This window comes from Galeopterus variegatus, unplaced genomic scaffold (genome assembly GCF_000696425.1).
Source record: "Galeopterus variegatus unplaced genomic scaffold, G_variegatus-3.0.2 Scaffold96, whole genome shotgun sequence".
Classification (NCBI taxonomy): domain Eukaryota; kingdom Metazoa; phylum Chordata; class Mammalia; order Dermoptera; family Cynocephalidae; genus Galeopterus; species Galeopterus variegatus.
The window spans coordinates 374,260-386,814 of NW_007726207.1; the positions used below are offsets into that span (position 1 = coordinate 374,260).

Consider the following 12,555-nt stretch of genomic DNA (forward strand, 5'->3'; position numbering starts at 1 on the left):
AATGAAGATTATGAGATTACTGTGTGAGATGCCCAAATAGAAATGAACAAATATGTTTCAAAGGAAGGAACTTTTAGCAGTTAAAATTTATGAAAAGCAAAGTCCTTTGTCAACCTGTGGAAGATAACTTTATCCCTATGAAGCACCAGAAGCAAGAGTCATTCTCATCTCAGTTCCTTAATCTACTAATATATTTAATGTTTTTCCTTGAATTCACAAAATTTCAAATGAAGGAAGATTGGAGGCTAGTTCTGCATGTCATGTTTCTGAAAGTGTCACTCTTAAGAGTTAAATTTATCCAGAATAATTAGATAGGTAATAGAAATATACAAAGATATATACTAACAACACATGAGTGACACTTTATCTGGAAGTTTATTTGGCAGGCAAGTTTCCCTCACATTGCAGGAGTCACATATTTCGCTCAGGACAGTGTGTAAGACGATATGTCTTAGGCTTCAGAGTCAGCCTGAATTTAGAGCCAACTTCCACCACTTGCTCAAGGTCTGACCTTGGGAAAATTATTTAACCTCTGTGCAATGGACTCAAAATGGGGGGAGTACCTTCCTCGCAGGGTTGTTGTGAGGAACTAAGAGAATATGTAAATATTTTACATACTCCTGCATCCTGATATAAGTGTTCAATAAATGCTGGGTATTTCTATTACAGGGATGATAAGAAAATACTTTTTTGAGGGACGCACCAATTATGATTTTAAGTCTTATAGAATCACTAGTTGCCAACTTCAAGATTATGCTTAGGAACCAACATTTCTAGTAGTAGTACATAAATATTACATTTCATAAGCAGTTTTTAAAATATTCTCTTTTTATACATTTTTATTATTGTTAAGCCCAGATAATTTCTAAAATTGTTATCTGCAGTATACAAAACGATTACTTTCAGAATCTTACAAGATCTTGTATTCTAGGACAACTATTCCATGTATTTGTTAATAACGGACAATTTTTTTTCAAATTTCTGGAAGGTTCTCAGGTTTTATTTCCACTCTCAAGTTTTGAGAATTTTCATCTCCTTAGATTAACCCATCAACCACAGCTTATGGCAAGAATTTGAAGACATTCACATCCAGATTCTTCTTTTCAATAGGGAAGTAAGAAGTTGTAGCTCAGTGCCATATAAAGTTAAGACAGGGATGGAGACATCCCAGCCCCACCTCTGCTGGAACAGGAAAGTTGATCAGAAAGTTGATCAGAAAAGAGAACAGAGGTCAGTGTGGGGAAGGGGTCCTGGTGCTCAGGGATGGGCCAGTGTCCCCTCACATGCTAATAGGAACACAGACCCATAGACATATTCTGATGCTTCTTGCAGAAAAATAAGTCAGGTGCTCTTGAAGTTACAGTAGTGACTTTGGGTTGGGAGGGGCAGTGCTTGAACAAATCTTTAATCACTCAGTCCCACACAAGGAGGCTATCTCACAGTTTACAAGTTGTGAGAGACACATCAGAATCCTGGGCACTATCGCTTCAGGCAGCCTGATTATAGCTCCCTTTTCCAACTAAGCTTTTCTTCCTCCATATTACAACACCTGCAACCACAGGTCCAAGGAGAACCTGGCCAGCAACAATTCCCATCATAAGCATGGAGGGCTGAGGAGGAGGTGGCTCCCATCTCAAGGGGAGGGGGTTCAGGAGCCCCTCATGCTGCATGTGGCATGTGTATCTCTGCCTCTGTCCAGAAGGCACCACCACAGCTGCCCACTTCTGGAAGATTTCATCCCCTGCAGCCGGGTCTCCACAGGCTGTGTCCTGGGTCTGTTCCTCCCCTTCTCACTGCCAGGTCAGGGTGACCTCCGTAGGGCAGAAGCTCAGGGCCCAGCACCTCAGGGTGGCTTCATGGTCAGATTTGGTGTGGTGAGTCACACATATTTTTGAGGGGTCTGAGCGCCGTAGCGTCACCTTTCCGTTCTCCATGTATCAGTACAGACGTTCCACTCACTCCCCCTCTGCATAAGCCCTGCGAGGTGCCACTTCACTGGACGCCTCCCACTTGAGCTGGGTGAACTGAGTCCCCGTGTCCAGGAGCACAGGTCCTCATTCAGGGCTCTGTAATCCACGCTGTCGTAGGCCCCCACCTCACTCTGGTGTGGCAGCCAGCACCGTCTGCAGGCTCACTCGGAAATTCTGTCAGTAATGGACAATTTTAAGAGTAATCATTTCAGAAGTTTAAAAAAACAAAAAAACAAATTTTCCTATAATGTGACATTTTCTACCCAATCTATTTTTTATGAATTCTACCCTCAAGTAGTAAGAACTTACAAAATTACAATTCACAAAGCTTTAGTTAAGAGGATAGTGACTTCGGGTTTTAATTTGAAAAGGAAGCATTTGTGCCCTGCAACTGTCCTCTTGATAATAACTTTATTCGTAATTGCCAAAACATGAAAGCAACCAAGATATCCTTCCACAGATGAATGGATAAATAAACTGGTACATCCAAACAATGGAATATAACTCAGCACTAGAAAGAAGTGAGCCATCAAGCCATGAGAAGACATTGAGGAACCTTAAATGCATTTACTAAATGAAAGAAGCCAGTCTGAAAAAGCTACATATTACATGATTCCAGCTATATGATATTCTGGACAAGACAAACCGTGGAGACAGTAGAAAGGTCAGTGGTTGCCAAGGGCTGGAAAGAGGGAGGGATGAACAGGCACAGCACAGAGGATTTGGGAGGCAGTGAAAATACTCCATATGATACTATAATGTGGATATATGTCATTATACATTTGTCAAAGTCCATAAAATGTACAATACCAAGAGTGAACTCTAATATAAGCCGTGGACTTTGGATGATAATGATGTGTCAATGTAGATTTATCAGTGGTAATCAGTGTACCACTCTGCTGCATGATATTGATGTGGGAAGGTTGTGCATTTGTGGGTACAGGGAATATATAAGAATTCTCTGTACTTTCTGCTTAATTTTGCTGTGAACATAAAACTGCTCTTTTAAAAAAAGTCTATTTTAGAAAACACACACAAAAGAAAAGAAAAAAAAAAGGAATACTTATTCCCTGCAGTCCTGCAACTGTGTCCTCTTGATAACTGAAGAAGAACAGGGCTTGACACTCTAGCGCCAATTTGTTAGCTAAAAATAAAAAGAGAAAAAAAGAAAGAAAAAAGAAAAATTACAATTTTAAAAGGTAACTATCCATGGCTTTCGCTCATTTTTATAAAATTCAAGCTAGTTCTCTTTCATTGATCACTAATTGTTTTCATAATTAGTAACTTTACTGTTAATTACTACTAATAGTTATTAATAACTTCATAGTATTTATAAAGTTTAAAAGAGGAATCTAAAAGAATAAAAAGTTTAGTCTTTATGAACTTGACAAATCTCTCCCTAAAGATAGCAAATTTCAGTTTAAAAAAAAATCGTTGTATCACTGTTGCAAAAAGATAAATGTAGTGAAAAATTGAAGCTTGTAGTTAAAAGAATTTTTAGGCTAGCTTTTTTATTACAAATGTTGAAACTAAAAAAATCTGTTGAGATGAGACACTACATGAGAATAACATTTGTTTTCTATGGGATAGTTTTTTAGATCAGCTTAGAATCTAAAGAGAGCGTCATGATAGCCCAGTAGAAGGTACCATTTTCTCTTGATTGTGAAAAAAGATCCGTAGTTGCTGATAATTCCTGCTTTGGGAAAGTCCTATCAGGTCTTGGCCTGAGGACCATCCAGGGAAGATCAGCTGGTATTACAGGCTTGCAAGAGGCCACTTGCTGGCCTCTCATTGACCACAGAGATTTTAGCAGGGCTAATCTAACGAGTACAGTTTTAGTGTTAATAGAAAATCAGCCTAATAAACCAACCAAAAGCCCTGAGGTTGAACTTTGAACTTGAATGACATCTTCTGCATAAAGAGACCACAGTCATTAACCACAGGAGAGATATTTCTGAGGAGGAAATAACTGCAAGTGATAGACCCTCAGCTGGTTGAAAACTATTCTATGTAAGGGAAATTTTCTCAACTATAGTGCTGCTTTCCAGAAAGGAATGTACTAGCTATTCACATATAAACAAGCCCTTTTCTAACCTCTGACTTTCCAAATGCTAAATTACTATCCTTTAGAATGTTTTAGAGAAATGTGCTTAACATTTTAATCAAGTGTTTCTTTTTTGATTTTTGTTCTGGTTTTTGCCCTGTACCCTCTTCCGTTTACTAACAGCACAGTAGTTTTATAAAATAATGTCAGAATTTCGTCACAAAGAAAGAAAACTATTAAATATATATAGTCCAATTTTTGAGCTAGAACTAGAAACTGACTTTTTCTTAGAAGAATGAGATACTTAGAAACAGGACAATCAGTCCTTTAAGAGTAGCAATTACTTGAATTCTCATTTTTTTTTTTTTTTTGTCTTTTTCCGTGTCCGGCAATGGGATCGCAACCCTTGGCGTTGCCCCCGCGCCTCGCTCAGCCAGTGAGCGGGAACCGGTCTGTATGTGGGATCTGAACCCTTGGCGGGAGCGCCTCTGCACTTCCCAAGCAGCGCACTAGCGCAGTGAGCCACCGGACCGGCCCCGAATTCTCATTTTTTAAAACTGGCTTTATCAGACATTCTGTCTAAAGAAATTCTGTTGCTAACTACTCTTTCAGTGCTCAATGGCCCATTAGGTTCATGCAGTAGTATTAAATAATTATTCTTTCTTTATATATCTTCTGCCATCTAAAAATATATATATTGGCTATAAGAGAATCCAGGACATCTGAATCTGAAGAAAATTCACACACATATACATCCACTCAGTGGTTAAGAGGCAGCCTTGAGTACCTGTTAACAAGCAAATTGGCACACGTGGCAACAAGAAAGTAGTAGTAGAATAGTGGAAAAAGGAAAGAAAAACCACTCTACAGGAGCCCCGGTGGTGGTGGTAAACCTCAGAAAATATTGCAGCAGAAGAGAAGTGGTGTCAGTGTAGTCAGCAGCTTGGCATGAAAGAGAGGGATTCATGGCTGTCCATAAATCTAACGGCAGGCCAGTTTGGAGCAGAGTGAAGCCATCTTGTATGCCCAAGGAGTGTCTGGGGCCAGGAGAAGAGTTGGGTCAAGAGCTGGAGCTGAGAGCTACGTGGAGAGGAGAGAAGGGCGGGAGGTGAAAGAATGTAAGGCAGGCGGGGGAAGGCGGTGCTGTGAGGTTCTTTTCCTGAGCCAGCTCACAGGCCTGATGTGTGTGTATATGATTTTGGTGCCTGGCCTAGCTACAGCTTCTTGGACCCCAGAGAGGTCTGCCCTCTGTGTGGAGCAGTGAGAGCACTCAGAGGCTGCGGCTACCTGTTTTAAGGTTTGCAAGCAGCAAAAACGTGAAGGTTCTAGTTGCTGGGGTAATGGAGAGAATCAAAATGAGAGAATTCATAGCTTTCCTCTTCCTTGCTTGATGCTGGGCCTCAGCTTCCCCATCTGTAAAATGGGCATAATAATTCCCCAGGGAGATGTGGTAAGGATTAGGTGTGGTAAATTTTATCAAGTTCCCCTCACAGTGCAGTGTGGTAGGTGTTTGACAAAGTTTCTTCACTTCCTCCTTGACAGCTCCCAACTCTCTAACCCACATTTCATTTGTAAAACAGAATATTTAGAATTCTAAACACTTTCTAAAATGTGCAACTACTACTCCAGTGAGAAAAGAATTGCTGAGAAGTTGATGTGTCATGCTATACATATCTGAGGTTTCAAGGACTGTGCTAGTTTGTGGCAAAGAGATGGCACTCTCAGTGGGGCCAGAGCAGTCCAGGAAACTGGCACTGAGGGGAGCCTGTGCTGGAAGTGCACTGGAAGCTGCTCGCTGAGCTGTGGGAGGCAGGGCTGGTGGGAAGCTGCATGCTCGCAGACCTAAAAACAGCAGTTAGATCTAGACAAAGGCCTGTAAACTAGGGGTTGCAGTGCATACTGATCGGCTGCAGGCTACCTGTGGATAACAGATATTTTCTCTCCTGAGCCAGCATAGTGTTTTTAGAAAAATGGCTGTAGTCAGGGTCTTCACTCTTGTTTTACCACATTCCCTATCATTTTCAGTTGCCCTTGACCTGGCCATCCTATTCCTGTGTGGCCCTTCAGTTTTGACCCCCTTTTTGAGCCATAGGCAGAGCGAGGGCACAAGCCATAGAGTTGGTAGTGGAGACAGAACCAGGGATTGAATGTGCTCTATCCTTTTTTTCTAGGGTTGCCAGCTGAAATGCAGTACTTTAAGTTAAAGAGGAATTTCACATAAACAACAAGTAGTATTTTTAGTATAGTATATGCTATGCAATCTTGCTGTTTCCTAAATCTGGCAACCCTACTTTATTCCCATTTATAATTCTCACCCAGGTATCAATAGGTACTCTATGAGTAGTTATTATCATTGTAACATTGGGAAAAGAATCTTGGAAATAGGACACCTTAGCAGTGGCAGTGAAAGGGAAAGAGGACTAATGTACTTCAGCATTTGAAAGAGGCAAATTGAGCAAGGTGTATGAATGAGTGTTTTGATTTGATATGGGGTAAAATTGTAAACTATTGTGGCTGGGAGGGTTGTTGTGCTGTGCTGAGCGATGACCGCTAGAATGTGACTGGAGGCAGGGCCTCGCTCAGTGAAGAACTGTGTCAGGGTGAGGATGATTCCAAGATCGTCCTAGGTGGCATCTTGATACCTGTTAAATGAGAGGGCACTAAACACTGTCAGCTGTGATTATGATAGACTCCAGCCCTGCGTTCTCTGTGAATGCGGAGTCATACCGGGCTCTGTATTGTGTCACCTCTAGGTAACATTGGCCTCTCTTCTTTCCTATCCCATCAATTCCCCTCTCCCTGAATTGCCCTGCCCACTCTGAGTTTAGCTAAATGTCCGCTTTCTTTCAGGCTGTTCTCTAATTCCTGAAGCCTGGGAGGACCCTGAGGAGGTGGCATGTGAGAATAAAGATCAGTCACACTCTTTGAGTGTCTTCTGCTAGTCAGATGTGTTGTCACATTTGGTCTCCTGACCATGCTGTCAGGGAGATAATATCATCTGTTCTTAATAAGCTTTATTTTTTAGAGCAGTTTTACTTTCACAGCAAAATTAAGTAGAAAGTATAGAGAATTTCCATATGCATCCTGTCCCTGTCCCACACAGGTACAACCTCTCCCACTGTCAACATCCCCCACCACAGTGGTACATTTGTAACAACCAGTTATTCTTTTTTAAGGATGAGAAAGCTAAGGGGCTGAGGGATCGGACCCTTAGGCAGCAGGGTCCAGGCTCACCACTGCAACCCACTCCTCATGTACCTGTGACAGCCCTGCCGCAGTACCAGCACTCCCACTGCCCAGTGCTCTTCCTGGTCCTCTAAGTCTGCATTCCCCAGCGAAAGGGAGGTGGGGGGATAGCATTAGATGAGAAGAGGAAGGGGTGATTAGACTGTTGTCTTGTGTTCACCTATCTAGAAATTCTTTTCCAATGGATAAGTAAGGGTTTGGAGAAGCTTCAAGTTAATTTCCTCAAGTTACTTTTTATTTTTGTCCCTTTCTTCCCTTTCCCAGTTCTACCAAACATTTAAAGAAAGAAGGTTGACACAATGACCCTAAAATTATTTTGTGTTGAGATTTTATCTGAAAATTCTAGAAGTTTCTTATAAATGACGTTCAAGTAATATTAAGCAAAGTTTGGTAGAAACTGCTATCAGGCTTTTAAAAATCAGTGTTCTTCAAAGCATCAATCCTAAATATAATTTTAAGAGCAGTGGCATAGCACTTTTGGCTTTAACAATCAATGAGTTACATGGATCTCCCAGCCTAATCCTTGCCTGAACTAGACACAGACCTTTGTGTCCTCCAGCACAGCGGAGAAGTGAGTATCACTGGCCTACAGAGCTTCTTCCCTTTAGTGTCAAACACAAGCTGTTGTACAAATGAGCCAAAGAGGGCCTGTCTTTTGGCCTCTAGGTTGCTTATTTCTTCATTGCAGGCTGAGACGCATTAACTCAAAAACCCACCAGCACCAAACTCAAATTTTTATTCATCTAATTATTTTAATAGCCCAAATAAGCACATTTTTAACCACTTAGAGCCTGCCTGCTTTACATATTCTGTGAAACCTTAACCTAGCATTTGTCAGCCATTGATAAAAATAGAGCTTTGTGGTATTAAGACTCCAAGCTACTAACGCCCTTCAGAGTTCTCTGACCTAGGGAGCCCCTACCATGCTGCTAAGCAACATGACTTAGTCCTAAGTCCTAAACCTAACCTCTGTCACCCTGGAGTTCCATTGCCCCCATCCCCTCCTACATGGTTGCTTCCTCTGCATGGAAGCCCGCAGTCCATGCTGTGTGAGATGTACCCTCTCATGCAACCCTGTCCAAGCACTACCCAATAAAGCTTGTGTGTTACTGCTTCTTGTGGTCATATCTTACTGCTTCTTGTGGTCATATCTTTTTTCCCAGATCAGCCTCCAAATCCCTCAAACAAACCCCCTACACAAATGTACCTGGCAGAAGCATTATTTCATGAAAATCAGTATATGAACCTTCAGAACTGAAGATCGGCCCACATTACCTTACATCTGGAAGGGACCCTTTCTGCTCTTCGTTCTTTCTTCCTCCACCTTTTAAATACCAAATGGTAGGGCTGGGCACAGACTTCATGAATATGACCCCAAAAGCACGGGCAACCAAAGGAAAAATAAATAAATGGGACTATATCAAACTAAAAAGCTTCTGCACAGCAAAAGAAACAATTAACAGAGCTAAAAGACAGCCAACAGAGTGGGAGAAAATATTTGCAAAATACACATCTGACAAAGGACTAATATCCAGAATATATAAAGAACTCAAACAACTTTACAAGAAAAAAACAAGCAACCCAATCAAAAAATGGGCAAAAGAGCTAAGCAGGCATTTCTCTAAAGAAGATATACAAAAGGCCAACAGTCATATGAAAAAATGCTCAACATCACTCAGCATCCGGGAAATGCAAATCAAAACCACACTGAGATACCATCTCACCCCAGTTAGGATGGCCAAAATCCAAAAGACACCGAAAGATAAATGCTGGCGTGGTTGCGGAGAAAAAGGAACTCTCTTACATTGTTGGTGGGAATGCATAATGGTGCAACCCCTATGGAAAATGGTTTGGAGGTTCCTCAAACAGCTGAAGATAGATCTACCATACGACCCAGCTATCCCACTGCTGGGAATATATCCAAAGGAATGGAAATCATCAAGTCGAAGGTATACTTGTTTCCCAATGTTCATTGCAGCACTCTTCACAATAGCCAAGAGCTGGAATCAGCCCAAATGTCCATCATTGGATGAGTGGATACGGAAAATGTGGTATATCTACACAATGGAATACTACTCAGCTATAAAAACGAATGAAATACTGCCATTTGCAACAACATGGATGGACCTTGAGAGAATAATATTGAGTGAAACGAGTCAGGCAGAGAAAAAGAAATACCACATGTTCTCACTTATTGGTGGGAGCTAAAAAATAAACAAATTAATTTACCCACAAACATACACAAAAAAAAACGGGGGGGGGGGAGAAGATATAACAACTATACTTTTTTTGAAGTTGTTACAACAAGCAAACGGAAAGGACATTCTTGGGGGGGAGGGGAGAGAGGGAGGAGGGCGGGAGGTGTCAGTGAAGGGCCATAATAATCATATACATTGTATATTGACAAAATAAAAATTATAAATAAATAAATACCAAATGGTTGTATATATTTTTAAAAATATATATGTATATTTATGAAGAGTTTTTTTTTTTTTACATACCATAGATTTTCCCGGTTTTGTGTATATTTGGCCCTCCTGTTTATGTTACTCAGAAAAATTATGAAGCTCTTTCAGATTGCAAAGATCAAAGACGTGCTTAGGTTTTTAATAAGAATAATTATAATGCCTAAAATGTATTAAGCACTTACTGTGTGTCAGGCACTGTGTTAAGGTCTTTACATGCATTATTTTATGTAATCAGCACCACAACCAATGGGGCTGGTGCTTTTATTTATTCACATACTATAGGTGCGGAAGTGGGCTCAGAGAGACGAATCACCTCACTTAGAGTCACATTAGTGATGGCAGAGCTCGGATATGAACCCAGCTTGTCAGGGGCCTACGCCCATGACCTGCTGTTACACATTACTTTTCAGTAAATACAGTTTTCTGTAAGGACGCACAGGGAAGTAAACAGCAGGCAAAGAGGACAAGAAAGGAAAAGTGAAGATAATTCATTAATATTCAGGATTCAACAGTGTTTGTAGTTCTGTAGCTGCTTCACAGACAACATAATTCCACTGGTGCACCATGCAAATGACTATGTACCCCATCTTTGCCTCTCTCGGCCGCCTCTTTCTTCTCTCTCCTTTCTTTCTGTTTACCTTGTGACTTCAACTGCCTCATAACTTCTTTTTATGGCTTTTTCACTTTGTGTATTTGTTCTTCTCTGCTTCTATGTCACTGTCTGGCCTCCAGGTTCTCTCTGAATGTCTCCCAGTTGCAGTCCTCTAGGTAGAGTAGATGGTTGAGTTGGCCTAGCTCCATTTATTACCGATGGCTGCACACTAGGGTGCCTCACCTTGGAGACTCATGGCCAGCCCTCAGTTGTCTGCCTCTGGATCAGGCACCAAGCCTTGGATCGTTCAGCCAGGGCCAGGATCACATTGTACAAACCATACATACTTTTTGTAAGACCCCACAGAAGGGGGCCATAAATGGGACTTGAACTCCTAGGCTTCTTAAAGAGGGCAGTGAAAGCCCAAAGTCTTCGTAAGACCTGTCTGGCAAAAGCGGTGAAATTTTTAAAAAGATTTTTAGTGTCTATCATAAAAAATTTAAGATCATAAGATTAAAGCTTCAGCAAATGAAAATATTTGCTAAGGGAAGTTCCTAGCAACAAAATGGCAAGTTATGAAATCTACACATATCTGGGGAAATTCAAACATTTTCTTTTTTTTTTTTTTTTTCCTTTTTGTCTTTTTTCGTGTCCGGCAACGGATCGCAACCCTCAGTGTCGTGCCCGTACCGGACCGGGACCGGCAACGGGATCACAACCCTCGTTTCCCACCTCACTCAGCCAGTGAGCGGGAACCGGTCTGTATGTGGGATCCGAACCCTCGGCGGGAGCAACGCCGCACTTCCCAAGCGGCGCACTATAGCAGTGCGCCACCGGGCCGGCCCCAAACATTTTCTTTCTAACGTCCTTGATTAGGTCAGGACATAAAATTTAAAGTAAATTTGTAGGTACAGCAATAGTGCTGTGTTCAACATCTAATTAGATTTCTTACTGTTTTCCTATACTTGCAAACATTTATTAAATATGTAAGAAGACAGATTTTAAGCTTCCATACATTACCTATTAAATTATAATTGAGTTACAGTCCTGTGTACTTCCCTTCTAGTCCTTTAATATCTTATTATTCATAATTTAGCAGACACTCAATAAATGATATTGCCTAATTAGTCAGCCCTGATACCAATTGAGAAGAAAGTGCAAGTCCAAGAATCTTTTGTATAATACAGAGTTAAGGAGAAGTAATGCTGTTTTTTGATATCTAATGCCTTAATTTCATCTTCTCTGGGTCAAAATAAGGGAATTGCTATTATAAAATTTTATGTCATTCTCTCTTGTTTGTTTCCATTCACACAGTTTGTTAGCTATATCTTTTACCAAAGAAAATATAAGAATGCAGGAAAAAAAAATCTTTGATTTTGCTTTCAGTTTGTCTTCTTTTTTGAGGGCTTCAATACTGCATTTGAAGTCCTTAATCAAGCTCTAGTTTAGTCCTATTTTAATCCTTCTACTTGAGATGTTGGGCTCTAGAACCCTTATTAAGTTGATGAAAGACTACAAAACAAAATAGGGACCCTGTGAAGACAGGGGATCAAACCTGTCCATGAACTTCTTTGTTAGTAGTTGAATTTTAGAAGTGATCTTCTTGTCCTGTCAGCTCACACGAGCACTAGGTCTGGAGAAATTAAATGTCTTCATCCCCATGGTCCTTCAGCTTGCTAGTGGCTTAATACTATAAAATTAGAAGCTAGTAGCATTTTGATGTCTTCAAATATTTGCATAAGTCATCAATTTGAGTTAACAGGTTGCTTTTATATATGACTTGTGAATTCAATCTCGTGATTATTCTATGCACACGTGCTTGCCCAAGCTCACGTGCACACATGCACACACGATGTCTTACAGTTAGCTTTATTATGAAAAATCATTTCCAGAGGTGACCCACCACTGGGATCAGTTAACAGTATGGCTCTTCCTCAATGCTTTACAGGTTACTGAAGAAATCACTCCTGATGCTCCATTCAGGCCATTTTGACCACATCCTTTTCTTCTTTTCTAACTTTTAACTCATGGAAATCCCATGGGATAAGGAACCCATTTTGAGAAGTGTGTTACAGCAACTTTTGAAATGTAGGAAGCTAAGCAATTAGTGTCAGATTTTCCCATGTGGAAAAAAATAAGAAAAGTTAATATATATTACAGAGGTTAGTTTAGGAGGTTCTGTACTGGTGGTATATTATATAAATGATCATTTTTGACAGAGCTACACAGTCCTCT

At 40.7% G+C, this 12,555-nt stretch overlaps 1 protein-coding gene and 1 pseudogene across 1 annotated transcript in view; one reads left to right on the forward strand and one right to left on the reverse strand.

The window, feature by feature from the left end:
* The window catches only part of MAN1A1 (mannosidase, alpha, class 1A, member 1), a 165,870-nt gene that overhangs the window by 33,232 nt on the left and 120,083 nt on the right, over positions 1-12,555 (forward strand). The gene's annotated exons all lie outside the window — the stretch shown is intronic.
* Positions 1,437-10,388, reverse strand: LOC103599173 (annotated as a pseudogene).